The following is a 12,469-nucleotide window of genomic DNA, read 5'->3' as shown; positions in this document are numbered from 1 at the left end:
TTAGCACTTGTTCATACATGACAGAATGAGAGATCTATGGGTGGGGATGACACCTGGAAATGGGTATGATTCATGAAGGGATTGATTGATTGGTTGACTGACTGATTAAGAAAAAAAAACGTAGCAGTGGAGGGTGGGGGGAAGGCGCCCCCAACTTTCCAGTCATATATGGCGTGGAAGGGACAATACCAGCAAAGAAAAATATGAGAAAATGCATAATTTACTACAAAACCCAAAATGCGAAAAAAAACCTTGCCAAATTGAACCTTCCCACGAAGGTAATGAATGGAGTTTTGATGCAATGAGCCACAGTTACTTAAAACACTCAACAAATATAACACCTGCCAAAAAAATAAAATAAATAAATAAAATAAATAAATAAATAAATAAATAAAGATAAAAACGCGAGAAAACCTTTAAATTATCACAACGCGAAATATACACACACGCTAAACTGGATGCGTCATTAATTAATATCCCCCCAATAGTTTATAGCCCCTCCCCTATTCATTGCTCCCCCCCCTTCCCTGCCGTGAGGAACACCTTCACTTATGGCCTGCTGTTGGGTCAGATTTGAGCCATTTTAACCTCGAATTACATACAATACATACATACATATCGTCTCCTTGCAATAATTATAATAGTCTTCCTGGCTTAATTTTTGTTTATTCATTATTCCTTATGTATTTATTAATTATTTGTCATTTGTCTAATTCCTTGTTTTATTTAGCCTCGGTATTTAACTAAGCATTTTTTTTTCACTTTCTGACTGTGGCCCTTGCAATGAATGGCTTAATTGTTTATTTACTGTTCCTTACGTGTTTATTGATTATATGTGAGTTATTTATTTGATATTCATGATTTTTTTTTTTTAACTTCGTATTTCTTTATATGATAGTTTTATCTTTTCGTGTTTTCTGGCTTAAGTTTTGTTTATTACTCCTTGTTTGTGTTATTAGGTGTGTCATTAATTATTTGTCTTATTTCTCGTAGTTTAATGGATTTTTTAGCACTTTAATTATTAGAGTTCCTCACCAGTCATTTTATTCGAGAGAGAGAGAGAGAGAGAGAGAGAGAGAGAGAGAGAGAGAGAGAGAGAGAGAGAGAGAGAGAGAGAGAGAGAGAGAGAGAGAGAGAGAGAGAGAGAGAGTCTAAATGAATGATAAAAAAAATAATAATCAGTTACAGTATTTTATTTATAAACAAGAACAATTCATGATAATAATAATAATAATAATAATAATAATAATAATAATAATAATAATAATAATAATATTTAAATACAAGGAGGAAAATGTGTAATAATAATAATAATAATAATAATAATAATAATAATAATAATAATAATAATAATAATAATAATAATAATAATAACAATAACTGCTTTTATCTTACTCACACAGATAAATAGTTTTATAAATAGTTTATTGACCATAAACATTGTGTACATACACACAAAATTAAATAGAACAGATAAAAATTTCAAAATGTAGTCAGTGACACACAGAAGACTGGTGACAAAACCTACTAAAGCCCATTAAATGATTGGGTGTCTCAAGTTTCCACATCATCAGTGGAACACTGCTTCTGAGCACTCAGGGATGGACAAGCTTTTCATGGCTTGTGTGAATGGAGACAAGACGTGTAGGGGATTTGTTGTTTTTTCTTGTCCTACTCTCTCTTCCTCCCTCTTGACTCTTCCTTTGCTTCATCCTTTCTCTCTCTCTCTCTCTCTGGACTTTTCAGACATAGCTCCTTATGATTTTTTGGCAATCCCAAACCTGTTGACAGTATCCTTATCTGAGAGCCAAGGAGACCATGCAGAATGTGGCAGCATACCTATCATTGGTTGCAGAAGCGTTTGAGCAGTGGAGTGATGGATGATTGTAGGAATGTGGTGGCATTGCTATCCACCATGACATTCATCCACATAACAGAACCATCTCACATTGTGCATTCAGCCTCAGGGAGAGGAACCTCTGTAGCCTTGGGCAGTAGCCCTTGGTCAGGTTTGCTCCAGAGTCAAACCTGCTTACCATCCGAGAATACCTTGGGGAGGAATGAGGAAGCCTTTTGCTCTGAACCCATGAAAATTGTTCAACCCTATAAGGGAAAAATATGAATGTTGAACAAATTGATGAGAAATGGAAGGATTAATGGGCTAAGTGTGTTGGATTACAGAGGGCTTTCTTTGAAGGACATTTTGAATGATACCATAATTTTGGCCCTTAGCCCAAGGTTGGATACTTCTGAACCGTTCTTGCATTTTTAAGCTAAGTAATATAAAATGCTCAATTAACAAAGGAAGGATAATGAAAAGATAAAACAAATCAGGAATTATATCAATTCATAGCTTTATCATAGTTCTAAGTCATAAATACTACAAAAATTAGTCAATCTCTTCAGAAATAATTATAAGATAAGCTTTAATAATAAAAAGTATGTATAAATAGATGAAATGTTGTCACCTTCACCAATGCCAGCTTCTTGTTATTCAGCACATGCTTGTGCTTCCTGAACACCGGTCTCATACTGGATAGAGACAGTAATGTATGGAGGTTTGATGCAATACAACATTTTATATAAGGATAAAAACTTGCATAAACTTCCTGTTTGTGTTTTTCTACTAAGGTGCAATTGTTAGGTGAGCATTTGCAACTTCCTACACTTAAACCATAACATCCCTACTACAGTGGCTCAGAGCCACACCATCACTTGTTGCTTGTCCACTAGTAAATAATGAAGACTGCAACCCTCATGCCAGCTACACTATACAAGTATTTACAAATTGATGGTTGGATTTTCAAAAGATCTCTGATACAAGAAAGCTTATAAATATTGTGAAAGCTTCTAGTCAATGTTATATCATTTGCTTCAACAGAGGAAGAATAATTCAATCTTCCTGAATATTACAAATGAGATTTTATCAGCATTAACTTAACCATGTCATTCTAAATTATTCTACCTAGTTTCCAGGGACTTCAGCAGTGAGTAGCTTAACCAGCACACAGGAAAGACAGTGGGAAATTAAGATATAACAGGGGTGGCCAAAGGAGGTAGTCCAGCCATCTCCATACTCAGGTATTTTGGTTTGTGTGCCATTGGGATGAAATCAGAAAGTGATGCGCATACATTTTAGTAAGATTTAAGAGAAGTTAGTGTACAAGTTTTTTGGGCCAAGACTATTTGCATTAAGGAAGCACCACATTGCTATTTTTAAATGTTGATCACCCACGTAGCAAGATTGCACATCAACAAGAAGGTAACCTGAAAGTAAAGTTGAAATTAACAACATATACTGTGTGATTGTGACTAAGTACAAAATTGAAATGTGATTGGAGAAGGATAAAAACTTTTAATTTGTTTCAGGCAAGAGGTGTGGTTAAGGAAATAGTGAGTCTGTAGGCTGTAGTGAGAGAGAGAGAGAGAGAGAGAGAGAGAGAGAGAGAGAGAGAGAGAGAGAGAGAGAGAGAGAGAGAGAGAGAGAGAGAGAGAGAGAGAGAGAGAGAGAGAGAGAGAGAGAGAGAGAGAGAGAGAGAGAGAGAGAGAGAGAGAGAGAGATTGATTTCCATGTGAGAGTGTGGTTTTTAAGTATGCTATAGAGGACACACTTATTCATTCACTACACCCCACAAACTTGCAATGTCCCCATAGCATAGTTACAGACAACATCCTCTCATATATAAGTCTGTGTCAATCTTTCTCTGATGTACTCCAGCCCAGAGACCCACAGCAGCATTAAGAGTGGAGAGAGAGAGAGAAGAGAAGACACACAGAATGGATGAATAGAGATGCTGTGGTTTGTAAAAATATGGTGTAAGGTCTGTTGGCTTTGGTGGGAATGGTTTTCCAATCATTCCTCTCTTGCACAACCATTTTGCTTCATAAACAGGCATCTCTCTTTCATCTTCCCACCAAACACTGTTATTCCACCTTATATTTATGTATTTGCATGCTTATCTTCTCAAATTGTTCCCCTTCCATTCTCTCCGCATGTCCGACTCTCTCCTTTCTGTGGTTGATCACTCACTCTGCTGTTCCTCCACATTCATGACTATATATGATGCACATGTGCTTTATAATCAATCAAATGTTTCACGTAGATGATGTTTTCATTCACACACAGTTCCCCCTCCTCCCTGTTTCATTCATTGCCATTTTGCTCTCTCTCTCTCTCTCTCTCTCTCTCTCTCTCTCTCTCTCTCTCTCTCTCTCTCTCTCTCTCTCTGTGTGTGTGTGTGTGTGTGTGTGTGTTAGAGCTCAGAGCTCATGGTGACTGATCTTTGGGTAGGACTGAGGCCAATGACACACCACACACCAGGGCAGCGAAGTCACATCACCTCGGGTTACATCCTGTACCTACACATTAAGAGGCTACACATTAAGAGGGCTACACATTAAGAGGCTTGTCCATCTGCCTCACTGTGCCCGGGATTCGAACCTGGGCCTTCTTGGTTGTGAGCCGAGCGTGCTAACCACTACACTACGTGGTGTGTAAGTGTGTGTGTGTGTGTGTGTGTGTGTGTGTGTGTGTGTGTGTGTGTAATGATGCAGCTGGGAAGGTCATCTTATGACAATTATTGATGAATGAAGGTAAAGGATGCGTGTCTATTACTTCTCTTTGTGTGTGTGTGTGTGTGTGTGTACATAACACACACACATACACACACACTTAAAAAAGTAGTAATGACATGCGCATCCATTACCTTCATTTGTCAATAATTATCATAAGGCAACCTTCTCAGCTGCATCAGCGCACACACACACACACACACACACACACACACACACACACACACACACACACACACAAACATAACTGACTGTCTTCAGCCTCTCTCTCACCGCCGCAATGTTGCATCTCTAGCTGTCTTCTACCGCTATTTTCATGCTAACTGCTCTTCTGATCTTGCTAACTGCATGCCTCCCCTCCTTCCACGGCCTCGCTGCACAAGATTTTCTTCTTTCTCTCACCCCTATTCTGTCCACTTCTCTAATGCAAGAGTTAACAAGTATTCTCAATCATTCATCCCTTTCTCTGGTAAACTCTGGAACTCCCTGCCTGCTTCTGTATTTCCACCTTCCTATGACTTGAATTCCTTCAAGAGGGAGGTTTCAAGACACTTATTCATCAACTTTTGACCACTGCTTTGACCCTTTTATGGGACTGCCATTTCAGTGGGCATATTTTTTTATTGGATTTTTGTTGCCCTTGGCCAGTGTCACTCACACACACACACACACACACACACACACACACACACACACACACACAGAAATTATATTAGAAATTATTAGAAATTAGATAAGTTACCACTCACGAGCCTACGCGACGCCATGTATGTGAGCAACGCATGTTTTTAAGCATCTGGAGCAAAGTGGTTAAAGGAAAACTTTTTGACTTGAAATGTAATTAGATTCATCAGTTATTTTTCTGGCTGACATTGTTTTTGGAAGGTGGCACTTAAAAGATATGTGAATGCTGTATCTAGATATAAACAAACATTCACAAATACTCATTCCATTATGTGTCTGTCATTAGGCCCTCAAATAAACAACAAATTAAGTGAAAAGTTACTATCTCCCTTCCTGGCTTGCGCTCCAGTTGCTCTGAGTTGTAGCAGCAGTGACATGTGGCACCCAGGATGAAGGTGGTCTGCAGGGTGGTCTGTGTCAGGGGGATGATGGCAGACAACAGCAGCAGCACCGTGACAGCTCAAGCATCCTGTTGAAATTATCACTTTTTAAATGGTGAAAAGTGAAGGAAAAACCTGTCTCCATGGAATGTGGAAGTACACAACAACAACTCTGAAAGATTTCTTACAATAATAAGTCATCATTCATTGTATCCTTTTTTGTTGGCCACAAGATTATCATACAAATTTTCCATAGACATCTGCAAATTGGTACCTCTAGCTGTTATTAAATATGATATTAAGTTTGATGAATGTATTTATTTCATTATACATGAAAGTTGTTGATTGCAAAAAAAAATAATAACCAAAATATATTTTGACTTTTACTTTACAATGCCTTAACTGTTTGCTTTTAAAAAAAATATGTAGATTTATTTTCTCATTTTAAGACTTAAAGTCTAGACAACTAACTGGTCTTAAATTTTTCTGATATACAAATAAACTAACAAACACAGCACATTTCACTAACACTCATGGTGAAGTGTCCACCAATGATGGTGAAGGAGGTATACATGTAAACTCCAGTCTGAGCAATGAGCAACAGAATTTGTCCAGCTGCATGTCTCCATCGGGCACAAACTCCAGCTCCCGCATCTGTATCATGCCCACCACCACCGTCACCGTGGCAACACTGAAAAGTGGAATCTTATCATTCACACTGTTACAAAAAATATACTCCCATATATATATATATATATATATATATATATATATATATATATATATATATATATATATATATATATATATATATATATATATATATATATATATATATATATAATTGGATTACTATTCCCAACATTAAAAATTTGTTACCTAATCTTACTTTGATATTTTGCATCCAATATTAACTACAATTTTTTCCTATGACATTTTCCAACTACATTTAAAGCCTTTCACTGTGAAACAAAACAATTAGCAGCATTAGAAGCAATGCATGCAGTCTCCTTTATAACCATCTACAAGATGTAAAGTTGGCATTGAAAAAGAATACATTTTGCAATTTCTTCCCAGTTCTAAGACTGGATGTGGCTGTAGAACAAATAAAGATGTTTTGAAAGTGACTGGATAATTAAAATCCCCCATAATTATGCAATTATTAACGCAACAAATGTCCGCAATAAGGTCATAAAGTTTTTTGTCCGTAGCAGGTGACTGGATTAGAGGATGATAGACGAGACCTAATGTTATTTTACAAGATTTATTTTCTAACTGGATGAAAGTGAAGTCTATATTAGCAATGGTTGGGGTTGGGAGTAAATGAGGACGAAGATTAACTTCCCTATGTTAATGTGTTAGTTTTCATATTTATTGAGAGAGAGAGAGAGAGAGAGAGAGAGAGAGAGAGAGAGAGAGAGAGAGAGAGAGAGAGAGAGAGAGAGAGAGAGAGAGAGAGAGAATCAAGCCATTTGAAGTACATTTTTAGTCCCTTTATTTACACCATATTGCCTCTCTCTCTCTCTCTCTCTCTCTCTCTCTCTCTCTCTCTCTCTCTCTCTCTCTCTCTCTCTCTCTCTCTCAATAAATATGAAAACTAACACATTAACATAGGGAAGCTAATTTTAAAGACTCCTTTAATGAAGCAGTAGTCTGACCCCCCTCTGCTCTCTCTCTCTCTCTCTCTCTCTCTCTCTCTCTCTCTCTCTCTCTCTCTCTCTCTCTCTCTCTCAGGTGGAGTTGGCAAGGTACCACCTCCGCTCCTGCCAATGTCTCTCATGACTTCAAGACACCTCACTCTAACCTAACTTAATCTCACCTCACCTAATCTAACCTAACCTCACCTAACATAATCTAACCAAATCTCACCTCACCTCACCTAATCTAACCTAACCTCACCTCCTCTCATCTAACCTAATAATTCCTCACCTAATCTAACTTAACTTCTTCACTTATGCTAGTTTAACCTAATGCAACCTTTGCTAACTCAATTACCTTAACTAACCTAATTAATGTACTATAACTTAACATGATCTAATGTAACCTATGTCATCCTAATCTTGCTTTAGTTTCATCTAATCTAATCTAACCTATGCAAGTTAATGTAAATTCATCTAATATAAACTAAACTATGCTAGTCTAACCTATCCTTAACTTACCTAGCCTAACGCACTATCTTAACCTAACCTAACCTTACTTAGCCTTACAATCTAACACACTTCAACTTACATAGCCTAACCTAATATCACCTATTCTTAACTAACCTCACCTAAACCTTACCGACACTAACTTAAAACCTACCTATGCTTACATCACTTCTATATCCTCATCCTCCTCCTCTTCCTCTTCCTTAACACACAGTGACTCAGCGAAGCCGTCAAGAAAACACGTAATTTCTGAATACTATCTTTAAGAGGTCCACCCAGTCATCCCTCTTCTCCTCTTTCCTGACCCCCATCCTCCCTTCTTTCCTCACGTGTCTCTCCCTCCCTACACACACACACACACACAGAGAGAGAGGGTCTCACAAGGGTAATACACACATACATACGGCCACTGACCCACCACACACACCCAACCAGTCACCCACACCCACCCACATACGTGTACACACGGACGCACACCTCAGCCTGTCACCCTTACGTCAAACAGCTTACACCCTTCTATTCCCTCTCACTCATCCATCACACATCCCAGTGTCTCTCTCATCTTCTACTCTGTTACTTAACCAGTTAACGCTCCCAACCTACTCCCAGTCCCCCTAGCCGGCGGGTCACTCTCTCATTAGGTGCATGACCCTAAAAAAATAAGTCACATGGCGCGGTCAGAGAGAGCTAGCCTACCCTGGTCTGCCTACGCGAACCGAAAGCGTTTGTTTAGGTAAGATTTAAAGGGACGAAGGTTTAAAGGGCCAGTCTCTGCGTGAGTGTGTTTGGTGAAATGCTGAATACTCACGCCTGGTTCGTCATACACCCACAAGGACAGGCACAGTTCACTCCTCCACGACACACACACACACACACACACATACACAAAAACACTAACTAGTAACTCTACCTTTAGTTTCGTCTGCTGCGTTCCAGCAAAAAAAAAAAATAAATAAATAAAAATATTCCTCCATTACTAATGTAACTCACATTCCCTGGTGGTATACTTCCCTCGGAACACCCATATTTTAAAGAGCTTTTTATCCACCATATGTGTCTCAGTTAACTCTGATCTTGGCTGGAAATTAAACTATATTGTATGATATCAGTGTGGTCATCTTGAGGTCCCGGATGAAATGGCGGGCTGGGATTGGCTGTTCACGACCCGTTGTCATGGTGATGGTAGACGCCATTCAATTGACAGCTCATTTTTTCTCGCTATTGAAAGGAGTTTATTAGAGCGTAACTGAAGCGTGTAAAGGCATGATTCCGCACCATACTGTTAAGATATTGTAGTTCTGAAGTGTTCCTAGGGTTAGTAAGCTTGGGTAAGGAGTATAACACAATTTAGATGGTGTTTAGATGGTGTGAAGAGCGGGTGTGTCCGCGCTAGATTCAAGCAATTCCAACCTCTGATATGATTACGTACTAGACTGTTAAGATATTGTAGTAAGGAAGTATTTGTGGGGTTAATAAGCTTGGGTAAAGAGTATAGGAAAATTTAAAGGACGTTTAAGAGACGAAGTGTGAGGAGAAGGTGTGTCAGCGCGAGATTCAAGTAATTCCAACCTGTTTGAGTTGATTCACAGAAGACTCTTAAGATATTATATTGCTGAAGTGTTCCTAGGATTATTAAGATTGGGTAAAGAGTATAAGGGAATTTAAAGAGTGGATAAGGGAGGGAGTATAGCGATTTGATGTCATACAGACCAAAGCCAGGTTACAGAGCGGTTTTATCTTGTAAAGGGGGCGGCTCTGTGTTTTCTTGATCGAGTGACGAGGGAGAAGAAAAAAACGAGGAAGAGACATCAGCCACTGAACCACGGACGAAAATAAACTTAGTGGCTGAAGACAGGGAGAGGAGTGAAGGTCCTTCCTCACTGCTCCCTATATAAGACACCATACACTCTAGAACACCAGGCCAGAAATCAAGAAACACGTGCTATTACAATTCAGGTGAAGCTTAAGGATACATCAGTAATTCAGCAACAGACGATATTTCACAACTCTGCTCCTCAAAACTTCTCGCAACGCAACCGGAATGTTTTAGAATGTTGCTCTTGTTCTGTTGTAGTTAAATGAATTACAGAACAAACACGGAAGATAGATTTTTTCTTTTTACCCAGAAACATAAAAACGTACATAATTTCTACAAGAACCTGATAAAAGTTAAGAGATAAGACGCCAGATCGTTTGAGAATATGAGTTTCTCTTCTGCTATATCAAAATTTCATAACAAACAAGAATAGCTGGATTTTTGTGCTAGAGTCATGAAGATACCTTTGAAAACCTAAATAACAGACCAGAACATGATAAAAGACAGTCCTAGGAGACAGTCCTAGAAGAGGTAGAAGAGGAAGGGGAGAAGCCATCAGACAGGGAGAGGGAGGAGAAGAGAAGGGATCACAAATGGCTGAATGGAAGAGGAAAAAAGAGGCACCTGGAGAAAGAGGAGGACGAAGAGGAGGCGGAAGAGGAAGAGAAGCCATCAGACAGGGAGAGGGAGGAGAAGAGAAGGGGTCACAAGAGGAGAAAACATCAGACAGGGAGAGGGAGGAGAAGAGAAGGGGTCACAGGTGGCTTTTTTTTTCTTTTTTATGTAAGAAGGACACTGGCCAAGGGCAACAAAAATCAATAAAAAAAAATGCCCACTGAAATGCCAGTCCCGTAAAAGGGTCAAGGCAGTGGTCAAAAATTGGTGGATAAGTGTCTTGAAACCTCCCTCTTGAAGGAATTCAAGTCATAGGAAGGTGGAAATACAAAAGCAGGCAGGGAGTTCCAGAGTTTACCAGAGAAAGGGATGAATGATTGAGAATACTGGTTAACTCTTGCGTTAGAGAGGTGGACAGAATAGGGGTGAGAGAAAGAAGAAAGTCTTGTGCAGCGAGGCCGCGGAAGGAGGGGAGGCATGCAGTTAGCAAGATCAGAAGAGCAGTTCGCATGAAAATAGCGGTAGAAGACAGCTAGATATGCAACATTGCGGCGGTGAGAGAGAGGCTGAAGACAGTCAGTTAGAGGAGAGGAGTTGATGAGATGAAAAGCTTTTGATTCCATCCTGTCTAGAAGAGCAGTATGAGTGGAAACCCCCCAGACATGTGAAGCATACTCCATACATGGACGGATAAGGCCCTTGTACAGAGTTAGCAGCTGGGGGGGTGAGAAAAACTGGCGGAGACGTCTCAGAACACCCAACTTCATAGAAGCTGTTTTAGCTAGAGATGAGATGTGAAGTTTCCAGTTCAGATTATAAGTAAAGGACAGACCGAGGATGTTCAGTGTAGAAGAGGGGGACAGTTGAGTGTCATTGAAGAAGAGGGGATAGTTGTCTGGAAGGTTGTGTCGAGTCATCTTACTGATATATTTTGTAACTGCTGTTACTATCATTGTTTCTTATAATCATGAACTGCACCTATACTCCACCTATTATAAAATATATAGCCCCACCTAGTATGACTATATCCTAAGCACAGTGCTACATGACTCCTGTGGCCTGTAGCATTCCTCCAGATTATTAGGATTATAATTGTGTTCAGAATTATTGTTTTTAATTAGAGTGTGTTGTTTACTATTATTACTACTACTACCATTATTCATTAGAGTTTATATGATGTTTTTAAAATATATATTTTATTTGTATTTTATTTTTTCATTCATTCATTCATTCATTTATATTTTTTGGGGGTGGTAAAACAGGCTACCCCCGACACGAGAGAGGGAGGTAAGTAAATATATAACTTTAGAGAAAAAAATAAAAATAAAAACAGTTGAGACAATACTAAGAAAGAGAGAATAGGAGATAAAGTTATTACAGTCATAAAATTAACAAATGTACAAGGAAAAGAAAATAAAGAAACAGTAGAGAGATTATGAACAAGAAACTGAGATGGACTAATACTGGAATGTAGATGGGCATGTAATTTTTGTTACTTTTCTAGCCTTCGGTTATAAACGAGGCGGGCTAAGTGGTGGAAAGCTAAGGGCAATTGTGAATTAAAGGTAGCCAGCCAAGTGAAGATGGACCCCAAGGGATTTTATCAGGTATACAGGAAGAATAAGGATACTAAGGTCCAGTAAAGGCAGCAGATGGGGAGTTTGTTCTGGGGAGGTTAAAATTCTGAATTGGTATATTTTTTTTAACCACCCAGGAAAACGTGCAGGATGCCAGATGGTGGAACAGGAAATGGGCTAAAAAAAAAAAAAAAAAAGTTCAAGACGCCAGGACCAGATGAAATATCCAGTGCTTAAAGAATGCAGAGGTCATTAGTGAGCTGTTAGTTTCTGTCTATGGAATCACTTCAGTCAGATGAGGTACCATTAATGTGGAGGCAGGCTAATGTAATGACCATCTTTAAGAAAAATAAAACGCGTCTAACTATAGACCTGTCAGCTTGACCAGTTGTAGGTAAAATAGTCAATAATAGCGAGGAACCTTAGGGAACATTGACAAACAACTTTATGAATCTTACAGCATGGCTTCACGAAGGAAAAGTCTTGCCTGACAAACTTGAGTTTTTACAGTAAAGTGTACGAGGCATTAGATAATGGTGATGGTTATGATATCTTGTATCTGGACTTCAGTAAAGCATTTGACAAGATACCCCATCGAAGGCTCCTGAGAAACGTTAGGGCACACGGAATAGATGAGGTGTTAGTCTGGACAGGATTATGGCTTAACAACAGGCGACA

The 12,469-nt window shown here is 38.9% G+C and overlaps 1 long non-coding RNA gene across 1 annotated transcript; it reads right to left on the bottom strand.

Moving 5' to 3' along the window:
• Positions 1–2,326: 2,326 nt before the first annotated feature.
• Positions 2,327–8,682, bottom strand: LOC135116006 (uncharacterized). Its single transcript, XR_010276130.1, has 3 exons — positions 8,592–8,682; positions 6,166–6,327; positions 2,327–5,725 (listed from the first exon to the last, which is right to left on the bottom strand). It is a non-coding gene; the product is annotated as an uncharacterized LOC135116006 (long non-coding RNA).
• Between the last annotated feature and the right edge of the window lie 3,787 nt (positions 8,683–12,469).

The sequence above is a fragment of the Scylla paramamosain genome, chromosome 30, assembly GCF_035594125.1.
Source record: "Scylla paramamosain isolate STU-SP2022 chromosome 30, ASM3559412v1, whole genome shotgun sequence".
Lineage (NCBI taxonomy): Eukaryota > Metazoa > Arthropoda > Malacostraca > Decapoda > Portunidae > Scylla > Scylla paramamosain.
The sequence above is the reverse complement of the archived record's forward strand: the minus strand, read 5'-3'. Positions and strand labels throughout refer to the sequence as shown.